Here is a 25,562-nt window from a genome sequence, read left to right as displayed (position 1 = left end):
TAAAGGTAGTATTAATAAATATTAATAAATACACAACACAAACTGAATAAAATAAAGATTTTAAAGAAGGATGTGCAAATTACATCCTTTAGACTTTCTAAATTATGATGACACTTTTATTCTCATAGCACTTGCTCATGGGGCAGCCACAGCGGGATTCGAACCTATATTCATATATATGTTCTGAAGTTTACCCATTTAGAGCTGGGTAAGGTCTCTGCACTGTGGTGCAGGAGACCTAGGTTTGAATCCTGCTGTGGATATGCAGTGAGGGAAAAATGTATTTGATCCCCTGCTGATTTTGTACGTTTGCCCACTGACAAAGAAATGATCAGTCTATAATTTTAATGGTAGGTGTATTTTAACAGTGAGAGACAGAATAACAACAAAACAATCAAGAAAAACACTTTTCAAAAAAGTTATAAATTGATTTGCATGTTAATGAGTAAAATAAGTATTTGATCCCCTATCAATCAGCAAGATTTCTGGCTCCCAGGTGTCTTTTATACAGGTAACGAGCTGAGATTAGGAGCACTCTCTTAAAGGGACCTGTCCACAGAAGCAATCAATCAATCAGATTCCAAACTCTCCACTATGGCCAAGACCAAAGAGCTGCCCAAGGATGTCAGGGACAAGATTGTAGATCTACACAAGGCTGGAATGGGCTACAAGACCATCGCCAAGCAGCTTGGTGAGAAGGTGACAACAGTTGGTGCGATTATTCGCAAATGGAAGAAACACAAAATAACTGTCAGTCTCCCTCGGTCTGGGGCTCCATGCAAGATCTCACCTCGTGGAGTTTCAGTAATCATGAGAACGGTGATGAATCAGCCCAGAACTACACGGGAGGATCTTGTTAATGATCTCAAGGCAGCTGGGACCATAGTCACCAAGAAAACAATTGGTAACACACTACGCCGTGAAGGACTGAAATCCTGCAGCGCCCGCAAGGTCCCCCTGCTCAAGAAAGCACATGTACAGGCCCGTCTGAAGTTTGCCAATGAACATCTGAATGATTCAGAGGAGAACTGGGTGAAAGTGTTGTGGTCAGATGAGACCAAAATCGAGCTCTTTGGCATCAACTCAACTCGCCCTGTTTGGAGGAGGAGGAATGACCCCAAGAACACCATCCCCACCGTCAGACATGGAGGTGGAAACATTATGCTTTGGGGATGTTTTTCTGTTAAGGGGACAGGACAACTGCACCGCATCAAAGGGACGATGGACGGGGCCATGTACCGTCAAATCTTGGGTGAGAACCTCCTTCCCTCAGCCATGGCATTGAAAATGGGTCGTGGATGGGTATTCCAGCATGACAATGACCCAAAACACACAGCCAAGGCAACAAAGGAGTGGCTCAAGAAGAAGCACATTAAGGTCCTGGAGTGGCCTAGCCAGTCTCCAGACCTTAATCCCATAGAAAATCTGTGGAGGGAGCTGAAGGTTCGAGTTGCCAAACCTCAGCCTTGAAACCTTAATGACTTGGAGAGGATCTGCAAAGAGGAGTGGGACAAAATCCCTCCTGAGATGTGTGCAAACCTGGTGGCCAACTACAAGAAACGTCTGACCTCTGTGATTGCCAACAAGGGTTTTGCCACCAAGTCCTAAGTCGAAGGGGTCAAATACTTATTTCCCTCATTAACATGGAAATCAATTTATAACTTTTTTGAAATGTGTTTTTCTGGATTTTTTGGTGTTATTCTGTCTCTCACTGTTAAAATACACCTACCATTAAAATTATAGACTGATCATTTCTTTGTCAGTGGGCAAACGTACAAAATCAGCAGGGGATCAAATACTTTTTTTTCCCTCACTGTGTATATATGTATATATATATATATTATTTTTCATCTGAAAAAATAAGGAATTTGTTGCAAGTTACAATTCAGCCTGTAATGTAACACTGCTACTAAGCATCAGGGGGGCACCTAGCCTCGTGGGGCCCCACGCAATTGCGTGGTTTGCTTGTTGGAAAACAACGCCGGTGACCATGATGCATGGGTCCCAGAAAACATCTAATAAACCATTTGCTGATTAATTACTTAACATGAATAAGAACTGATCATATTTTGTGAATATATCAATATTTTCCTTTATGTTAACAAAGGTATGTAATGTTATTTCATAAGATCATTACATTCGTTGTGGAAAATCTGTTGACTATTTTGACAACTCTTAGGATTAACAAACATCTTAATATGATGTCCTTGACATGAGTATTAACTAAGTAATTTGTTCACGTTACTGCCTCCAAATATTCAGACATGAAGAAAGACAAACCAATACATGAATTCATGCAGTATTTAAATAATAAGTTACCGTTACCACATTTTTTTTCATGACATGTTCATGCATTAGTTACTGGTTTGTTCATGTTAACTAACATAGTTAATGTCTGATATGGGGTATTTATTGTGAAGTGTTACTTTCTGTTCTAATTTATCACAAATATAATTATAATGTATGCCTCTTTCTTCACTCCAGTCCCTATATCTAACCAGTACCAGTTTGTGGAGGTGTATGGCAAGACAAATTATCATTTAGAGATATCTCTAAATGACTTCCTGTTCATTTCGAGATATCTTCAAATCACTTTCTGTATGTAGCCCAAGATTATCACTTCCTGTTAACTTGTTCATTCATTTCTATGTAACTGAATGAGGAAACAGGAAGTGATAATCTCACCGAAAATACAGGAAGTCATTTGAAGATATCATGAAATGATTTGCAGATATCTCTAAATGAATAGAAAGTAATTTGAGGATATCTTCAAATCATTTAGAGATATCTTTAAAAAGCACCTTATTTAGATATCTCTAAATGGTTTTCAGATATCTCTAAATTGTTTAAAGATAATGATAATTTGGCTTGCCATAGAGGTGAAACTCCTAAAATTGGTAATACATTGGTGGTACTTGGAGTGAAGTTTACTTAAAGTGAATTTAACCACTTTATTGATAAGGCTATCAGTTGAATAACTCTGCAGTTGACTTCAGCTGACTGTGTTTTAGAAAGTTATGGCACGTCAGCTTGGCTACGTGAACATTGTGTCACACAGAAACCACACAGGAAGGTGTTGGGAAGCGAGAAACTGAACAGTGGCTGTTTTACGTTTCCTCATTTGCTTTTGTAAACTCAGCATATCCTGTTCATTTTCAGTGTGATATATGTAGCTGATGACCAGGCATTGACTTTAAATTAGAAACTGTCTAACAACAACAGATGCAAAATTAAAAAGATTTGCAGACAAACAAAGATAACATTTGTTTTTATATGATGTCTATGCTTGTTTAGCTTATGGATGTCTTGTGGATACTATACCAGCTATGGGTGGGAAAGGGTGAAAGAAAGCATACATGACTAGCTATGTTTAAAGAAGTGAATGCATACCTTGACGCTTAATATACATTTAGTTTGGATGGACTGCTATATATTTTTTTCCCAATATGATTTTGTTTTATTGTATATATTAAGGACATTATTTTTATTTTCCTGTTCTTTATTAGTATGGGATATATCAAGTTATCTTGGTTGCTGTTAAGAACAGAAGTGGGTGATTGTTAGCCTACATATTTGTGTCTTGTTATCCTAGAAGACAGTATAAACTTTTGTTTTAGTTTGTTTTATTTTATTTTGGTTTCTTTCTAACCTGTCAATAACAGACATTACATGTTTAAAGTAGTGAATAATATTAATTTTTGATGTGCTTGTTTAGGGAGATAGTGTTTTCCGTTGTTGTGATGAAATATCTATAAATGTGTAATTGTGTGTCCATACATATACACTGATCAGCCATAACATTATGACCACCTGCCTAATATTGTGTATGTCCCCCTTTTGCTGCAAAACAGCCCTGACCCATCGAGGCATGGACTCCACTAGACCTCTGAAAGTGTGCTGTGGTATCTGGCACCAAGACGTTAGCAGCAGATCCTTTAATTTGCGAGGTGGGGCCTCCATGGATCAGATTTGTATGGCCAGCACATCCCACAGATGCTCGATTGGATTGAGATCTGGGGAATTTGGAGACCAAGTCAACACCTCAAACTCATGATTCATCAGACCAGGCCACCTTCTTCCATTGCTCCGTGGTCCAGTTCTGATGCTCACGTGCCCATTGTAGGCGCTTTCGGCAGTGGACAGGGGTCAGCATGGGCACCCTGACTGATCTGCGGCTACACAGCCCCATACGCAACAAACTGCGATGCACTGTGTGTTCTGACACCTTTCTATCAGAACCAGCATTAACTTTTTCAGCAATTTGAGCTACAGTCTGTTGGATCGGACCACATGGGCCAGCCTTCGCTCCCCACGTGCATCAATGAGCCTTGGCCGCCCATGACCCAGTCGCCGGTTCACCGCTTTTCCTTCCTTGGACCACTTTTGATAGGTACTGACCACTGCAGACAGGGAACACCCCACAAGAGCTGCAGTTTTGGAGATGCTCTGACCCAGTCGTCTAGCCATCACAATTTGGCCCTTGTCAAAGTCGCTCAGATCCTTACGCTTGCCCATTTTTCCTGCCTTGCCAGCAGGATTTCTGAGCATCTGAGCATTTCCATTGTGTTTTCCCGTGTATCAACCTTTGCCTTCTCTCTGTTTTATGTCCCTGGAATTGCCCTGCTATTGACGTTTGCCTGATCGATCGACCTACCTTCCGTGACCCTGACTATTGCTTTGCTAAAGCCCTTTGATTAGTCTGACACCACTATTGGATCCTAATCCCTCCGGTCCTTTTCGGTACCAGTCCTGACAAGAGTGGTAGCATTACTCAAACATTGCCCTTTGTTAATTCTGTATCCAGCCTCTGCTCTCTGTCAGGCCATATTTTCTAAGCAACACATCAATGATTTTCCCTCATAATACATCTTGGGGGGAAACCTCATGCATGACATAGCCGTCATTGACAAGCATCTGCTGTGAGGGCCTGACAAGCAGCATTCATGGCATCTAGCAGTGTCATTGGGTAATCACCAGTCAGATAAAAACTCCTGTATGGCATTTTATGAATGGAGATGTGGATGAGCATCAGACCTCTCCCTAACAAGAGCAGAGTGGTGGGAGCTAACATGGTCCCATATTACAACTACACGGTTACAAGACTGTAGTACATTGTACATAAAAATGCAAATAGGCATGTTGAGGTGTATGGCCCAATGGTGGGGATATAGCAAATAGCCCAATTTCTGGAGATAACTGCACACATCATATGTTTTTCCTGCTCACTGACTGTGTACATCCACTGTGGCTCTATGACCAATGATATTCCTCCCCTGTCACCTTTGCTGGTCAAATTGAAGCTACCCCCATCCATATACATGAAATCATGTGGAGAGGTACTGGCCTCAAGCTCCATTATTCTGTGAAAAAATAAGACCTTGTATACTTCATATAGTAACCTATTAGAGCAGTATTGTAAGGAGTGCTGAAATGACTTGCTTGAACATGCTGCTGTCTCATCTCCTTTACCTTGTTGTTATTCCATTCATAAGGCACCCTGTACACCTGCTTCACTGTCAGCTGGTTGATTCCAAGACAACGTCAACGGTTGCTAGGCTCACACTATTTATATAGTGAAAGAATTTTCATTTTAATTATCTTGTCTGATTGAGCTCTGGACCTCCCTTTAACAGATGCCATTGTTGGCAACCACCCTATCTACAAAAGCTGCTTTCTTTTGAGCCATGAAGATCAGTCCTTGGCCACCAGGAGAGGGATTCCTGACAAATCTTTGTGAAAATTGAATCTTGACAGATATAGATGCAGGAATTGAATGACAGCAAAACTGCACTTACCAATATACAGTAATAAAATCCAGACATTAGATGTATGGTCTCTTTCCTATTCTCTTATGATTAGGCTATACTCTCTGTCTAGCTTCTCTTATTGTAAATCCATGATTTATCACATGGCCAACTATTGTGCAGAGGGGATCAAAGTCCAGGCTAAGCATTGTCTATTAAGAATTTAAGTTTTTGCTGTAGATGTTTTTCGGGTGAGTCCACTGAAACAAAATATATGCAGCTCTTACTGTAAAGCCAGTTACATGTTTGTTGTTACAGATTTACTATCAAATAGGATAACAAAGGCAGTGAATCGGCACTATGGGTAAAACCCAATTTATTGATATTTATATTTATTGTACTGTTGTAAAATGGATAATGGATAATGTGAGCTTTCCGCTAGATGATAAATTGTATTGTTTTGATGTACACATTTCATTTTGTGAACAACACAGGAATTTATTAAACCCCTCCCTGGCTCTCACTCGACGCAAAGTCTTGTATTTCTTTGTGTTGCATTTCCGAGCAATTCCCATGTGTTTTGATTTTCTGTTTCCACAACTTCTGACTCCTTCTTTTGACTACGACTCCTGGATTGCCCTTGACAGCCTGTTTGCCTGATCAATTGAACCTTGCCTGTGACCTTGACTATGCCTTTGCCTTGCCTTCATTTACCCTATTTTGCTGGTACTTGACTCTGCCTGTTTCTGACCACCTCTTCCACACTCTGCTCTTGGGTCCTCTACCTCCCTGCCTTCCCACACCCTATGGAATGCGACAGAAGACTTTGCCCACAAATGGACCCAGCAGTGCTGACTGTCCTCTCCACCCTGGGGGCCATGCTCGGTGAGCATGAGCAGATGCTCTGGCAAGTTGAGGCTACTCTGGACCAGCTTCTCAAGCAACTACCATTGCAATTGCCTGCTTCCAATTTTTTCAGCAATGTACGCTGTATTTCGCCAACCTACCCATGTCCTTCCCCATCGAGGAGGCTAAGATTACCTTCATTGTCACACCCCTCAACGGGAAATCGCTCAGGTGGGTATCCACTGTCTGGGAGCAGCAAGGTGAGATAACACGGTCCCTGACTGCCTTTTCTGCTCACTTCATGGATGTCTTTCACCATAGAGCAGAAGGGAGAGACACTGGGGAACTCCTCATGCTGCACCAGGGCACCTAGTCTGCTGAAGAAATTCCAAATTCCGCACCCTGGCAGCAAGCAGCAGATGGGGTGATTGGACTCTTATCACAGTGTTCCGTCAGGGACTGCACCAGGACTTGAGTGCTGAGATGAAGCTCTCAATTTGGAACTGGATGACCTGTTCAGTCAGGCTCGACAACATGATGAAGACGAGGGGAACATGGTCCACTCCAGCTGTGTCTTGTCTGACTGCCAGACTCAGCCACGGAAATGGAGCCCATGCAACTGGGCAGAACCCACCGGTCCACCGAAAAAAGACAATGAAGAGTACAGCAGTGGCTCTGTCTCACTTGTGGACAGTCTGGGCATTTTCAGGATGCGTGTCCAAGTCGTCCTGGCTCCTCCTCAAACTCCCCTGATGACCCTGTGAGAGCACACTAGTCACTTTGGCTCAATGTCATGTTCAGGCTTGGATCTAGCTCTGTGATAAACATGTAATTGTGTTTGCTCTGCTTGACTGCTTGACTTGATTGGTTCTGCGGGGAGTTTCATCAACAGGACGACAGTGATTAAACACTAAATTCCCCTCTCACCGTGTGTACCTCCTCTCCATGTCCATGCTGTCAACAACCAGCCCATCACCATGTCCATCAGTCTGCTTCATTCAGAACAACTACCCTTTCTGGTGATTGACTCTCCTGGCACAGACATCATTCTCAGCCTGCCATGGCTCACTCACCACAATCCAGTCATTTAATTGACTGTCTGGGACATCATTTCCTGGGTACAGAACTGTTTTACCAAATTCCTGTCTCCTCCCTGCAGGGCTACACACAGCAAAACCCAGGCCTCCCGTTTACCACCGCATCAGTCCAGGGACTGTGCCATTAACCTCCTTTTGGACACCATTTCACCCTTTGAGTGACCACTGCTATTTGGAGTACATTCAGGCAGCCAAATGTCTCAGCACCCAACAGGCATGCTGGACACTATTCTTCATATGTGCCAACTGAGTGGAAAACTGTAAATGTAATACCTATCCATAAGAGAGGGAACAAAACTGAGCCAGGAAATTACAGACCAATCAGTCTCACATGCATTATCTGTAAAATTTTGGAAAATAAATGATTAGACAGAAAATAGAGGAGCATCTCAGTGAAAACCATATTCTTGGTGATAGTCAACATGGGTTTAGATGAGGCAGATCATGTCTTACTAATTTATTTGAGTTTTTTTAACATGCAACTGCAGTTGTAGATCATGTGAAAGCATATGATATGATATACTTAGATTTTCAAAAAGCTTTTGATAAGGTTCCACACCAAAAACTGATCCTCAAATTGGATGCTGTAGGCATTCAGGGTAATGTAAGTAGATGGATTATGAACTGGTTGATGTATAAGAAGCAGAGGGTGTCGATTAGAGGGGTTGCTTCTAACTGCAGTGAGGTTGTTAGTTGAGTTCCACAGGGATCAGTATTAGGGCCTTTGCTGTTTCTAGTCTATATTAATGATCTGTCAAATTTACAGATGATACTAAAGTATGTGGCTCAGCAGAACAGGCTATTCAAAGGGACTTAAATAATATTCAGTTGTGGGCCGACACCTGGCAGATGAAATTCAATGTGGACAAGTGCAAGGTATTACATGCAGGTAACAAAAATGTCCACTATAATTACACTATGGGAGGAATAGAACTAGATGAAGTAACACATGAGAAAGACCTAGGAGTCTATGTGGACTCCTCACTTTCTCCATCCAAACAATGTGGGAAAGCAATAAAAAAGGCAAACAGAATATAAGGGTATATTGTCAAAAGTGTAGAATTTAAAACAAGGGCAGTAATGTTCAGACTGTACAATGCACTTGTTAGACCTCATCTGGATACTGTGGACAGTTCTGGGCACCACAGTTTGTTTTTAGAATGTCCAATCAGTTAGGTGTCATTAATGTTAATTGTTTTCTTAAAGAAACATGCAAAAATTAATAAAATACTGAATTAATTATTATTAATAATAATAACAACACATAATTATAATAATCAGAAATTACTACAGATAGTGAATACATCTGGAATACATACAGGAATAATAACAATAATAATCACATTGCATAATCACATCAAACCATCAATGTATAAAGAAAATGACAAATCGGACAAGTGGCACCTTCTGTAATACTGTTCTGATAATATTTCCTTTATCTGATATATATGAGTTGAATTAATTTAAGTTCTTGGAATCACACAATAGGCTTCCTCTGTGTATAGTTTTGAGTTTTCATTGTCACCCCATCTCCCTTTTTTCACCTAAAACAAAACAATTGAAGAAAAGGGAACACTTTCTATGTACTTGTATATGTAAGTGAAGGTCTGCATTTATCTCATCAAAAAGAACAAAGCACAAAGTAACCTGCAGACATGTACAGACCAGGGTCAAGATGTGCCAGCTGAATTAAGTTATTTGTATGGCAATGAAGAGTATTATGGATTGATTGATTGAAAATTATATTAAAAAGGGTGTTTAAAATCTTTACATACAAATTAGATAAATACATACAAACCTACACCCAATCAATTTCTGTTGGGATTGAAAAGAGATTTTATTAAATAAGGTGAGATGCCTGAGATGACAAGTTGACCAGTTATCAGCCAACAATTCTTTTTTAATAGAAAGCATGAGCCTATATACAGTGGAAGCTAATTGTGTGCTTTAAAAGCTGAAATGTATGCAATTGATTTGTGTCGGTTAAAAAAAAAAAACTGCTTTTGACAGACAGGTCAAATAGTTGGTATTCTGATTCATATGATGTTTTTGATTAACTGTATGACTAAAACCAAACAATCAGAGCCACAGCAATCACATCAGTTCTGGAAAATGGAAAAACATCTATCCATTTTTGAAACTACTCATCCTGGCAAGGGTCACGGGGAAGCTGGAGCTGATCCCAGCAGGCATAGGGTGCAAGGCAGGAATATACCCAGGACAGGATGCCAGTCCATCGCCAGGCAAAACACATAGACATATACACCCGCACAGGGCAATTCAGAGAGACCACTCAGCATGTCTTTGGATGGTGGGAGGAAACCGGAGTGCCCGGAGAAAACCCACACGGACACAGGGAGAAACTCTACTCAGACAGGCCCCCACACCAGGACTCAAAACCCAGGAGCTGTGAGGCAGCAACACTAACCACCACACCACTGGAAAAATATTTATTATAAAATTACTAATTTTACAGGTAAATGTATTTGTGGAGGTTGACGGTACATTTTGAAGATAATTAATGATAAAATAAGTATTAGAGTATGACAGCATCACAGAAGACAAACATTGTGCTCTTGTAGCTTATGCTCTTATTCACAGTCTGCAAAGTGATGAAACATTACATCCTGAAACAGCTCCTTCAGGGCTTTGGACTCTGGAGTAGAGGGTCATTGGTTCAATCCCAGCTTGGGTACACTGCTGATGTACCCTTGAGCAAGGTACTTTACTTAGATTGCTCCAGTAAATACCCAGCAGTGTTAAAAATAATGTCATATATTGTAACAAAAGTCACCCTGAATAAGGGTGTGTGATAATAATGGATTGAAGTTTGGTGAAGATTACAATTTTAAGTGTTAAAAGTTTCCAATAATGTAATTTAACTGAGCATACTTATCAACTTATACTAACACATGAAGAATATTACATTTCATTGTGTTACAACATGACATCATGGATTTAATCAGGAGTATATGTGTATAAGTCTCTACCAGCTTTGCACATCTGGACACAGCAATGTTTGCCCATTCTTCTTTGCAAAATTGCTACATCAAGTTGGATGGGGACCTTTGGTGAACAGCAATGTTCAACTCTTTCCACATATTCTAAATTGGATTGAGGTCCGGGCTTTGACTGGTGTGGAAGGAAAGTTAGAAATTCTCTCTCATACCTGTTTTACTCTCTTGTATACTTAAGAAAGATAATGTTAAGCCAGAAGGACAGGCCAGAAGGAAGCTTGATTTCTGTTTGTTATTTACAATGAGAATCTTGGAGACAATGTCAAACAGTATGATTGAAGTGCCTGCTCCCTAATCCATGTGTTGACCTATGAACTCTGTCTTATAATGATATATATTCTGCTTAGCTAACTCTCTAAGATAATATAGTAATGACTTTGTGATTGTAACCAGATCTTTGTTTTTTGTGTATAAAAGCCTCTGACTTTTAAAATGAAGGCAGAGTGACTTTGGGATCTTCTTGATTCACTGTTCCTCTCCACGCTGCGTGTATTAAAGGCATTGCAACTAATGCTCCAACCTGATTGAAGATGATTGTTCTTCCACACTGGGCCACTCCAGGACATTGACCTTTTTATTTTTAAGACACAGTGTGGCTTTGGCTGTATGTTTGGGGTTATTGCTCCCAAGTCCCAAGTTCAGCAGGTTTTCTTCCAGGATTTCTCTGTACTTTGTTGCATCCATTTTGCCCTCTATCTTTACTAGGTTTCCAGGCCCTGACACTGAGAAGCATCCCCATAGCATGATGCTGCCACCACTGGGATGGTGTTCTCAGGATGACGTGCGGTGTTAGGCTTGTGCCAAACAATATTATTATTATTTCTTTCTTTCTTTCTTTCTTTCTTTCTTTCTTTCTTAGCAGACACCCTTATCCAGGGAGACTTACAAAATATAAGCGCAATACAAAGTGCAAAAATACAGCGCAGTAGAAGGCATAAAATATTACAAATTCCAATTCACATAATACAGTGCAATTCAAAGCATAATACATTTTACAAATTCCAATTTACACAATATATGAGGTCTTACATCCTGGATTGTAAAAGCTGATAAGTGCAGACAAGATGTTAGGTCACAGTCAAGGGCCAGGGGAAGGGAGCATAGGGGAAATCAAAATAAACAATACAAGTACTAGTAATGCAAGTCAAGTAGTATGATAAATGTTGTATAAGTGCTATCTTACCAGAGAGATAATGATATTAAGTACTGTCTGAAAAGATATGTTTTGAGTAAGTGCCAGAAGGAGGTCAAGGACTTCAGTGTGAAGGTCGTTCCACCACTTAGGGGCCAGGGATGAGAAGGAGCCAAAAAGCTCTATTTTTGTCTCATCAGAACATAGAATCTTCCTCCACTTGGTCTCAGAGTGTCCCTCATGGCTTTTGGCAAACTGTAGCCAAAATGTGTTGTCATTTTTTTCAATAATGTTTTTCATTTGCCACTCTCCCATAAAGGCCACTTTTGCGAAGCACCCGGGCTATTGTTGCAGTATGCACAGCGTGTCCCAGCTCAGCTGTGGAAGACTGTAACTCCTTTAGAGTTGCCATAGGCCTCTTGATGGCCTCCCTGACTAGTGCCCTTCTCGCCCGGATACTCAGTTTTTGAGGACGGTTTGATCTTGGCTGATTCACAGTTGTGCCATATTTTCTCTATTTCTTAATAATGGACTTTACTCATAGCAAAGGGGATAATTACTTATGCATTCAGTTATTTTCTGTTTTGTATTTGTAATTAATTTAGAACAATTTGCAGATTATATTTTTCACTTTGACATTAGGGACATTTGTTGATCAGATCAAAAACTCCTGATTAAATCCATTCTAATTACATGTTGTAACACAATTAAATGTGAAAAAGTCCAAGGGGAGTGAAAACTTTTGAGAGACACTGTAAAGGCAATCTTTGATCTGAAACTGTGATATTTTAAAACATCCTTGGTTATTTTTCTTCAGAAATTACTGTAAACAGTATACTGTGGTGATATGTCAAGGGGGTGTGTACATAGTTTGACTGCCATGCCATTGGTTTCTATGTTTACATGATTCATCATACTGCTTTCTTTGTGTGTGTTATCTTCTGTCCTGGGTTCCTTATTCAGACAAAAGGTGACCTGTGCCATTCAAATTAGTTTGCAGATGAGGGAACCAAACCCTATTAATCTAGTCTGTCAGTCAATGTGGCAGGATGGCATACAACTCTCCAACACAGCCCTGAACTGAGTTATTGTCCTGATCTATTATGTGTATTATAATTCAGGACACTAACTAAAGGACTACGCCACTCTGATGAGTCCGATAACTCAACCACACCCTCCCCATGCAGGACCATTGGATCTGAGCACACCAATAACTTCAATAAGTTCACACAATCAATCAGCAGAACAGGGCATGAAGTCTGTAGCTGCCTGGCACAATAAATACAGAATAAATAATCACAGTGAGAATCTCAAGAGCAGTATACAATCTATGCTAAAATGCCTTTAATAAAAATGGGCATTAATAATAAAATCTCTCTCTCTCTCTCTCTCTCTCTCTCTCTCTCTCTCTCTCTCTCTCTCTCTCTCTCTCTCTCTCTCTCTCTCTCTCTCTCTCTCTCTCTCTCTCTCTCTCTCTCTCTCTCTCTCTGTAGACCGTCCACAAAGTTGAACACAAATGGTGAGGACAAGCACTCATAGAAACTTGCCAATTATTATTGATCTTGATTGCATCTTGGGGGACGAACGGCAACAGAGGTTTCAATAACAGTAAAAGAACGAAAAAGCAAAATAATCATGAACCACACTCCAAAACCACATGATTAAAAGAAAAATACAGTAAAGTGCTCAAAAGATATATAATTAGATAATTAGTGTATTTACGGAGTTTCACCTTCTGTGACACTATATCTTCATCTTCTTATTCTTTCAAATGCAGTGAAATCTAGAAAGATGCAGAACATTTGCACTTCTTAATAGTCTAATTAATGGTCTAGTCTACTTAAAAGCAGTTTGACAGCAGTGTTGAGTGACTTATACCTTACATATGCTGTATTTCCTAATTAAGTGCAGTGTTTGAGAGCTCGTCATGTAGTCGTGTTATGACACTGTCTGGACTGGTGGCCTGCTATTAAGGTCCCCTATAAGTGTGTTGTTGTTATTCGTGGACCTGCTTATCCTCTGAAAACAAAGGCAGCAGTCCAGCATTCTCTTCCTGGTGTTCTTGTAGATGAAGATGTACATGACAGGGTCCAGAAGAGCATTCACACTGATCAGTCCCCAGGAGATCTGTAAACCGAGGAAGATCTTTGATTCAAACTGGCACTTGTTTGTGGCAACAATCACCCAAGTGTATCTGACGCCTATGGCCAGGTGGTATGGCCCGAAGATCAGAAGGAACATGAGCATGATCAGGATTAGCAGCCCTGTGAACCTTCTCTTCTCCTGCTCTGGGATGGACAGCGACTGGGCCAGGCTGCGCCGGACTCGGAACAACACGAACAGCAGGAACAGGAGGGGTAGGAGGAAGGTGATGGGGATGGAAACCAACCGATAGGCTGCAAACTCTGTATTGGCAGGGAAGTGCTCGCTGCAAAGGCTTCCTGTAGCATCACCCTTAAATCCGAGGCTAAAGCCCACAGTAACTGAAGAAATGAAGAAGACCCATATGACCAGGCTCAGCAGGTAGACGTTTCTGATCTTGCGCTGGCTCTGAAACCAAAAGGGGTGGACGATGACCAGGTATCTCTCCAGTGCGGTGCAGCACATGAAGAAGATACTGACAAACAGGCCAATGGACAACATGCAGCTTATGATTTCACAAGCGACCTTCCCAAAACGCCACACGTGCCCCCTGCTGTAGTAGTCAATCCAGAAGGGCAGGGTGGCGATATGTAGGAGGTCGGACAGCAGGAGGTTGATGACGTAGACGGGCAGGGTGTAGTCGGCCCTGATCAGGCGGTACAGGCCATAGAGCGCCAGGCAGTTGGTGGGCAACCCGATGCAGAAGACACAGCCGTAGAGCACAGGGAGGAAGATCTGGTCAGCAGTGAAGTCAATGCCACATGGAGAGGTGCTGGAGTTGTTCATGGCTTAAGTGGGTGATGAGGAAGTGATGATGTTTCCTATGTAGCTTAATGGAGGTTTCTCAACTGGGTTGTATTGACTCCTTCAGTGCACCCTGTAGGTGAGAACAAGCATCATCCTGTATTGGAAGAACATGGCCACAGATTAATGTTTTCATGTGGAAACAGGTTGACCTTTAAGGTTGTTTAATTTGAACATTGTCTCTTTCAGTAGTTTACAACTATTGTGTGAGTGATACATTTAAATGAGATTTGGCTTTCCACTCTTGAATGAGGGAACAACTGTCTGGCAGCCATGCCAAGACCGTCTAACCCCCAAAAAATTATTCCTGAACTGGCAACATGTGCATAATTGATGGAGTACTTGTTTGGTACAGTGAGGGAAAAAAGTATTTGATCCCCTGCTGATTTTGTATGTTTGCCCACTGACAAAGAAATGATCAGTCTATAATTTTAATGGTAGGTGTATTTTAACAGTGATAGACTAACAACAAAAAAATCCAGAAAAACGCATTTCAAAAAAGTTATAAATTGATTTGCATGTTAATGAGGGAAATACGTATTTGATCCCCTATCAATCAGCAAGATTTCTGGCTCCCAGGTGTCTTTTATACAGCTAACGAGCTGAGATTAGGAGCACTCTCTTAAAGGGAGTGCTCCTAATCACAGCTCGTTACCTGTATAAAAGACACCTGTCCACAGAAGCAATCAATCAATCAGATTCCAAACTCTCCACCATGGCCAAGACCAAAGAGCTGTCCAAGGATGTCATGGACAAGATTGTAGACCTACACAAGGCTGGAATGGGCTACAAGACCATCGCCAAGCAGCTTGGTGAGAAGGTGACAACAGTTGGTGCGATTATTCGCAAATGGAAGAAACACAAAATAACTGTCAGTCTCCCTCGGTCTGGGGCTCCATGCAAGATCTCATCTTGTGGAGTTTCAATGATCATGAGAATGGTGATGAATCAGCCCAGAACTACACGGGAGGATCTTGTTAATGATCTCAAGGCAGCTGGGACCATAGTGACCAAGAAAACAATTGGTAACACACTACGCCGTGAAGGACTGAAATCCTGCAGCGCCCGCAAGGTCCCCCTGCTCAAGAAAGCACATGTACAGACCCGTATGAAGTTTGCCAATGAACATCTGAATGATTCAGAGGAGAACTGGGTAAAAGTGTTGTGGTCAGATGAGACCAAAATCGAGCTCTTTGGCATCAACTCAACTCGCCCTGTTTGGAGAAGGAGGAATGACCCCAAGAACACCATCCCCACCGTCAAACATGGAGGTGGAAACATTATGCTTCGGGGGTGTTTTTCTGCTAAGGGGACAGGACAACTGCACCGCATCAAAGGGACGATGGACGGGGCCATGTACCGTCAAATCTTGGGTGAGAACCTCCTTCCCTCAGCCAGGGCATTGAAAATGGGTCGTGGATGGGTATTCCAGCATGACAATGACCCAAAACACACAGCCAAGGCAACAAAGGAGTGGCTCAAGAAGAAGCACATTAAGGTCCTGGAGTGGCCTAGCCAGTCTCCAGACCTTAATCCCATAGAAAATCTGTGGAGGGAGCTGAAGGTTCGAGTTGCCAAACCTCAGCCTCGAAACCTTAATGACTTGGAGAGGATCTGCAAAGAGGAGTGGGACAAAATCCCTCCTGAGATGTGTGCAAACCTGGTGGCCAACTACAAGAAACATCTGACCTCTGTGATTGCCAACAAGGGTTTTGCCACCAAGTACTAAGTCGAAGGGGTCAAATACTTATTTCCCTCATTAACATGGAAATCAATTTATAACTTTTTTGAAATGTGTTTTTCTGGATTTTTTTGTTGTTATTCTGTCTCTCACTGTTAAAATACACCTACCATTAAAATTATAGACTGATCATTTCTTTGTCAGTGGGCAAACATACAAAATCAGCAGGGGATCAAATACTTTTTTTCCCTCACTGTACGTGCTTCTGATCCACAGACTTGAGAAGGAGTCACATCCATCAACTATGCTACAAGACATCTATCAGTTTCTCAGTGGTAAATTGCTAAATGCATAAAAAGAAATTGCAAAGTTATACAAACTAGTCCTGACATTTCTGTAACATCTTACAGTAACGGCCCCGGTTCACACACGATACTCCACTGCTCAGCTCCCTCCACTGGCTCCCGATAGCGGCACACATTCAGTTCAAGACTTTGACCCTCACCTACCGCTGTCTTGACCACACTGCACCAAGATACCTTCAGACACTCGTCTCTCCATACATCCCCTCCAGACCACTGTGCTCCTCCAGTCCAAGAAGGCTAACTCTGCCTCCTCTCCACTCTCCTTCCTCCAGAGCCGCTCCTTCTCATCCCTGGACCCTAAGTGGTGGAACGACCTGCCCACCGAAGTCAAAACAGAGTCCTTGACCTCATTCTGGCACTTACTCAAGACGCATCTTTTCCGACAGCACTTGTAATATTAGTCCTCTATCCCTGCTAGATAGCACTTCATAGCATTTGATCATGCTTCTTGCGTTATTGACTGACTTCCTCCTTGCTCCCTTTCCCGTAACCCTTGACTGTGACCCTACATCTTGACAGCACTTAGCTTTACTTTCTTGGATGTATGTCCGCACTTATTGTACTTAACTGTATAAATTGGTTAACTGTATTCTTGCACTTTGATTTTCACTTATGTTGTAAGTCGCCCTAGATAAGGGCTTCTGCCAAGAATTAGAAATAATAATAATAATAATAATAATAATAATAATAATAATAATAATAATAATAATAATAATAATAACGGGAGAAACTTCTCTGCTTTAAAGTTTGTAAAAAGCTGTCTAGAAACCACCATGACACAAGACACTTCAATGACCTGATGACAATGGCTGTAGAAGCAGAGGACTCGCTCAGCAGACCTGGCGCTTGTTAGAGATGCTTTCTGGACCGAAGCCGAGAGACGCCAGGAGGTAAGCAAAATACTACTGAATATGTATGTAGAGCAGTACATTAAAGTGCACTTGATTAAAATAACAGAGTACCCTATAGATGTAGTTAAAAGCACTGAATACCAGCCATTTGTTATAAAAGTTATTGTTTTCCGACTGTTCTCTCAAAACATTAAGCGGCATGACGCCTCTGATGTAGCTGGTTATAATACTACCCCCAAAAAACAAAAATCTTAAAATGGAGGACTTTTGCCTCCCACATAGGTACTGATTAAAAACCTCATCCGTTGTATTATAGGAGCCCACAGCAGAGCAAGAATGCATGATAGCACAGAAAACTAGGCTATATATTATATTATATTATAAAACCCAGTTTGGATGACGATAATCAATTATGTGCAAGCTGTCAAACTGAAAATGAAAGTGACAGTTAAAAACAGAGTTTTGTGGCTCATTAAGGAAGTTCAGCGAGTTCAGCGCCATTTGCTCCACTGCAGGCTGAGACAGAGGGCCAGTGCGGTGCAGGCGAGGGAGGGAGAGAGAGGCGCTCCTGAGGGACGGGCAGAGGCTGTGTCCTCTGAGAGGGAGAGCAGGTGAGGCACTGAGGGAGCTCTGCCCTCACACAGCAGGACGGATGGCACAGAAAGGGACTGAATCTGACACAGTACAACTTGTACTTTTGTTTTAAAAAAGAAGAAAGAAATCTTCAATTTAAAATGTATTCATAATAAATATAAACTGAAAATGCCAAAACATGCACTTTAAGATTGTAAGAGTATCGTTGTTACTGACTGTAATTTGTATCTAAGAGGAAGAGAGATTAAACATCTACACACACATTGAATTTGCGATGAAGCGCAGGATACTGACAATGTCGTACGTCATCACGACAACATGAAAGCGAAAGTAATCTTGAGAGTTAACACCAACAGAATAGCAGACCTCAAGATGACCGCGTTATTAATGCAGGTGTTGGTTCCAGTTTTCTACTAATCACTGATATCGTAAAATGCTTAAATAGGCATTTTATCCGTAAATTGTAAGTGTTTTATGTGTGAAGATACATGGATCAAGCAACTTGCTATAATACAGGGGATTTAACACGGACGGACAAAACACCGTCAGCACCCCCTACTAATTCGGCTAACCGCGGGGATGATGATGGCCCCCTATAATACAACTGGCTCCGGCCAGGCCCCCCCAGCTGAAATGGTCTAGAACGGCCACTGTTGGTGTTGCTGTTAGTAAATGGATAGTGACTAGTTGTTAGGTCCTCAATCAGGAGATGTAACTGCTTATAAAGTAGCATGCTAAGTTTACAATCACACAGGGTTTATAACTTCCCAGATAGCACACAGCACTATGACGTCGGGCCAACACTAGCCCGATGAGCAAAACGACGATCCAATGTCGGTCGGTACATCCGTGTTTTGACATGCAAATGTTCATCCCAAAAGTATCATTTGTTCTCATCCTGTTTCCAGTGTTGCTCGTCCTCGTCCTGTAGCCGCAGTGTTTCAGAGCCGGGTCTTGCTGTTGTAGAAATATATTGCAGAAGAGCAGATACAGTCACACTGTGTGTCAATGCTGCTTCGTTTTCTCTCCCTGTGAGGTACTGATGCAGGAAGCTTGACAGTATTTCTAAAATTTGTATTATCCAATACACACATTTATTTGAAAACCTTAAGTCTTATACATGTTCAGCAGAACCAAGACCAGTGAAATAAGTAAATGTGCAGTAGCCACTGAATCAACCGCAGTTGATTCACCGTTGAAAATTCAACGTCGATTCCATTTGCAAATCCAATCAATTTTCAATGTATATTCAACGTTGAAATATGACGTTGAAACAACGTTTTTTCTAATGTAATCTAATGTATACAACATTGAAATTTAGTTGGCAAATTGGTTGGATTCAATTGTCAACATTCCTTCAACATCAATTTAATCAGCAAATGCAAACAACCACAGAAAGAGAGAGGGTGAGTGATGACAGAGAGTTAATCTGGGGGGAGAAGATAAGAAAACAACTAAAATACACTTTCTTTGTGTTATCTATACAAAAACAGTAGAGGAAAAAAACATTGTACAACTCCATGTTGGCTGAAATTTCTTTATTTTCATGTACCCTGCACATATTGTGTAGAAAATAACACAAAATGTGTCATAGTACTATTAACACATTATTTGTGTAGAATTTCTACAATGTATATTAAACCTGAAAAACAGATTTTAAAAATGCTATAAAAAAAAGCACTTTTATACACACCTACAGTTTTCCAATATGTTTTATACAGGTCTCCAGTTGAATTAAAGTTGAAGTTAAAAAAAAAGAAAAAAACAAACTATGCACCGACATTCAAATTTCATCAACGGTCACTGATAAAATATTTTAATTGTAGTTACTATTTTGATAATACATTCGATTAATGCACACATAATACAATTTTGTTATCCTGCACTGAAATATTTTGCTAGTAAAACTAGCCGTTAATTACTTTTTTAAATTAACGAAACTCAAAAATATTTTTCCTTTTGGGGAATGCGCTTAAATTCTAATTATATACCTTCATCATTTTCTACAGTATATAGCAGTTAAATATTTAAGCAGCAAAGACCCTTTCAATAGCCTACACAAAAAATATATATACACTCTTACTTGAGAAACCCTTCCTCCATACTCACTAAAATCAGTTGAGTTAAAAATGACCCAACACATAGCCCAATGGTGGGTTGATATAGCACCGACATTTTAACCCAATGCATTGGGTAGCAAGTTTTACCCAATAAATTGGGTTATAAAATAACTAATTTGTTGGGTTTTATTTATTAATTTTTTGGGGGCCAAAATGTTGCTTTAATCATCCTAGTATTATTGGTACTATTATTATTGTTGACTTTATTATTATTATTATTATTGCTGTGTAAATAAATTATAACGCACAAGTTACAAATATATTGAAAATGCTTTATTTCCATTAAAATTATATATTTCAACAACGTTGAAATAACGTGGAGTGCCTGCTGGGATTATTAAGGAATAACACGCACCAATTTTATTCACAAATAGTAGATTAAACATTTAAAAGAATAAACGATACACGTCTGATCAATTTTAGATAAACAGATAAACAAAAAATAGCTAAACTACAAGGCATTTAAGCCGTATTCATTCTTATAACTGTAATTTTAATTGTCAGTATGCATGTTCCCTTCTGTCCTGTAGCCATTAAGTTACATGTGTGGCTGATTCAGTGTCCTCTTACAAATACCAACAAACAACTCGTTTCTGTGGCATCTTCACTCACAACACCTGGACTTAGTGAAACCGGCTCACTGAAGAAAAATACAATGTGGAGAAAATGTGAACACTTCTGTTTTTCACTTCTGACAAATTAGTTACCAATTGAAATACATTCGGTACATAATTCATTACTCAACTGGCTATATATTGTCATTTACACTTTAAGCCATTCCGCGATACAGACAATTAGAAGCCTATCATTGATATTTTAAAAATGTTATTTAGAAAATAACCACAGTTAATGTGTCATACATACAACCGGTACTTCTGACAATTACATATTCTACTTTTCAATACATTTAAACTGTAAATTTAAATAATAATTGAACTTACTTTAAAGCGGCTCTCCGGTGTGATGTCATCTGAGGAGACACCTGTGGGCTCATGCACTTTCAATCAAATATATTTACTGATTATTATTCACAGCATCAAATATATTTACTGATTATTATTCACAGCATCAGATATATTTACTATGATTATTATTCACAGTGTCAAATATATTTACTGTGATTATTATTCACAGCATCAAATATACTATGATTATTATTCACAGCATCAAATATATTTACTATGATTATTATTCACAGTATCAAAAATATTTACTATCATTATTATTCATACGTATGATATTTTAAAGTTTAAAAGTCAATGCATTGAAACAAGTTGCACTGATATCGTATCTGTCCGAACATGATCCATCTCGCCGACCGTAACAGCAGTCCAACCGTGACAACCATAATCCAACGTTGGTCATCCTCCACCTCCCCGACCTACTGCTGTCCGACCATGCCAACCATAATCCGACGTCGGTCCAACGTCATGTGCTATGTGGGTTGTGCCCCGTTTCCACTGGCTTCAGCACCCGTGTTTTGTGGCCAGTTAACTATCAGCTGCCAGACGTCCGTAAGCATCACCCACTGAGGAAACACTACTCTTTGTGCGCTGGACTTGACAGACAGGGAAGACATCAGCTACATTATGTCAGAAGATATAATCTCACAAATTACAGTTTTATGCTATTAATATCCGAGTGTATTAAAAAGTTGTGGAACAGTAAACACCATGTGCAATCGTGTTAATCTCGCATATCCTGTCTTGAAATCTCCTTCCTTTCTTTTATCAAGACTTATTTTAAGACTCATCCAACCAATGTTTGACTCCCTATTTCTTCCACACTATTGCTTGCTCTAAATCTTCAAGAGAAGTTGATCCCCTGTCCATTTTCCTTTCATAAAATCGTGGCATCATGAAATGTAATATCAGAAATAAATCATGTCTGTACATTCATTTTGGAGTTGTATGGCATGTTGACAGGAAGCATAATGCATTGCACATGACATAAGTATGGGGTAAGATGAGTCAATGGCTCAACTTGCCCCAGGCCTGGTGACTCATTTTATTATTATTATTATTATTATTATTATTATTATTATTATTATTATTTATTGGCAGACGCCCTTATCCAGCCCTTACCCCACCACCACCATTTTGAAAAAACTGGTTCACACAACAAGCTAAGGCTAACTTCTATGATTTTCTTCAGCCCTGTCTGTCACATTTTTGGACATAAATCACTTTCCACATTCTCAATGATCTCTCTTCTACCATAGATTGAATGAAGTGGTTGCGTCTTTCTGACAATGTTGTCACATGATTTATTTTGTTTATGGTTGCTTAGATACTTGGGGTGGCTCATCTTACCCCATTCTCCCCTATTGTAGCTGCTGTTACTGTATGATTAATCATGAAATGTGTGTATTTTGTTTCAACTGTAACTTGCCCTGGTTAAGGGCATCTGCTAAATCAATTAAAAATAATACGACAAAAAGTGTCGTTTGCAGTTACAAATCTGTAGTAAGAGTAATAAGTCAAGGGAGTCAAGTTGTTCCGTTTACAAGACATATCTACCAGCACATATCTTGATGATAATTACAATAATTACAATAACAAAAATAATTAATACAAAATAGCAAATATTATTTGTATTGTTGCACGAAAAGTTCTTACGGTAACATAATGCTTGTCTGAATGAAATTTTGTCTTCCTGATATTTCTTAACAGACACATGTATTTATAATGCCAATCATGTAAAGCAGAAATAATAAAATAGCCACAAAAATCACTTTCACATCAGGCTCTATCGCTCGTGGTGTTTTTTTCTGTCTTTGTTTTTAAAACGATACACAGCACTATCCCACAATTACGGAGGCCCTGAAGTGCAAAACACAAATGCAAAAAGAAACATGCAATTGCAAAAAGAAAAAAAAAGAAAAACAAAAAGAAAAACACAAATTCCAAAAGAAAAACACAAAAACAAAAAGAGAAACACAAAAACAAACAGCAGTGACACAATTGTCATCATTTTGGCTGTGTACACCACTACAATGGATTTGAAAGGAAAAAATCAAGATATGCTTTAATGTGTAGACTTTCATCTTTAATGTGAGGGTAGTTACATCCAAATTGGGTGAACAGTGTAGGAATTACACCCATTTATATGTGTGGTCCCCCAATTTTAGGGGCTTTCAATACTTTGCAGTCAATGACTGCCTGAAGTCTGGAACCCATAGACATCACCAGATGCTGGGTTTCTTCCCTGGTGATGCTCTGCCAGGCCTGCACTGCAGCTGTCTTTAGTTCCTGCCGTCCAATGAGATTTGAAGCATTTGGCTGAATCTGAATAGATAATATAGCCCTAAACACTTCAGAATTCATCCTGCTGCTTTTCTCAGCAGTCACATCATCAATAAATACAAGGGAACCAGTAACAGCACATCTTGATTGTTTCCTTTCAAATCCATTGTGGTGGTGTACACAGACAAAATGATGACAATTGTGTCACTGTCCAAATATTTATGGACCTAACTGTACATACCCCTTGATCATGTGAAAATAAGAAGAGGTAATATCATTTTCCAAATTGAGTAGATCTCTTTCAAACACTTGTTTTAAAAATTACTTAAAATGTCAAATGAAAATCATGAGTTAGGTTTATTATTCGTCATTACCTTAACATGGTTTAGCATGATAAGTACATGTATTTTTAAATAAATTAATGTAAATGTCAATTACTTTATGGTTTCTGTCTTCAAAATAAAAAGAGGTCAGGATGTGTAGACCTACATTTTTCCTACACCTACAAATGCTCAAAATTGTAATTACTGTAACAACTTTGTTTTGTTAGAATGTTAAAAAGCAGTCATTTTTATGATTGCGTGTTCTGAAATACAAATATTTACAATAAAAACATTTTTGAGAATCTGCAGTGTTATTTGTCTGTTAAATAATGTTTCAAATCCATTCTTAACTCTTTAAATGTCATTACCGTAACAAGTTGTCCTTATCATGTCATCACCACAACTTTCACTTTAGAGGAAGAATGCAGTGAGAAGAAGGTGAGTATAAACACATGTATTAGAGGATGGATTTAATTCCATCAATGCATGTAGTAAAAGTGATGAAGTTGCCTACTCTTGGCACATGTTTATGTGCTGTTTAATCTCTGTTGATAATGAGTCCCTTATCACTTGTGAGTTTTGCCGACAATTTACAGTGAGCTGAGGCGTTTTGTCATTCAGATTTGAATGAGAAATTAGACACTTGTAATGCCTTCCATTCCTGCATTGTTCCCTTATTTGATTTATTATCCCACTAAGTGAGCCAACATGAATCTTAAAGTGCCTGTGTTCTGTGTCTGTCCACAGGCTCAGCTGGGGAAGATGGAGGCAAAAGTACAACAGATGATCCAGACTGGACAGAAGAAGGTGGAGGAGATCAGACAGTTGGTGGAGCTCAGCAGAGTGAGTCCTGTCAGGAGTCTAATTATACTGAATTGAATGTGGCAATGCGGGCTGCACTGCTCTCTCTCTCTCTCATACAGACTATAGTGCTGGTATTGGTTCACTACTTTCTCTGTTAGATTTTCTTGTTTTGTTTCTCATTGAGGGCTGTACTGCTCCCTCTCAGGGAGACTGTTCAAACAAAGGAATAGAGCTGATTGAACAGAATGTGTCTGATGCTGTCTCAGCTCCCAGCGAGGTCTCCGCTAATAACTGAATGAATGTCTGTGTGTCTCACTGACACTGTGTCCTGCTCTTCTGTATGTTCCTGTGTCCCCTCAGCTTGATGCCAAGAAAGAGGTTGAGGACAGTGAGCAGGTCTTCGGTGCTCTGGTGCGCTCCATTAAGAGAAGCCAGTCTGAGCTGTGAGAGCTGATTGATCAGAAGCAGAGAGTGGCAGAGAAGGGGGCTGAAGCACTCATTAAAAAGCTGAAGCAGGAAATCACTAAGCTGGAGAGCAGATGCACTGAGGAGGACCACATCTACTTCCTACAGGTCACTGTATTTACTGAGAAACAATTATGAAATTACCATTAATCAGAGACTGTAATACTCAGTATTAATAAAACAATAATAATTAAAGAATCTCAGTAAACCTTCTGTTCTCCAAATATGGAACCCAAATCTTCAGTTATTTGACAAACTTGAAAAAAAACTTTAATAAACTAATAAACTGTCTCATGAATATGCATTAATCTACTGAATCTTTATGACTGAAT

At 39.9% G+C, this 25,562-nt stretch overlaps 1 pseudogene; it reads left to right on the top strand.

Moving 5' to 3' along the window:
• LOC136767321 (E3 ubiquitin-protein ligase TRIM39-like) overlaps window positions 1-25,562 on the top strand; it is a 260,729-nt pseudogene that overhangs the window by 220,641 nt on the left and 14,526 nt on the right.

This window comes from Amia ocellicauda, chromosome 14 (genome assembly GCF_036373705.1).
Source record: "Amia ocellicauda isolate fAmiCal2 chromosome 14, fAmiCal2.hap1, whole genome shotgun sequence".
In the NCBI taxonomy this organism is placed as follows: Eukaryota; Metazoa; Chordata; class Actinopteri; order Amiiformes; family Amiidae; genus Amia; species Amia ocellicauda.
This window is presented reverse-complemented; position numbering and strand designations above follow the sequence as displayed.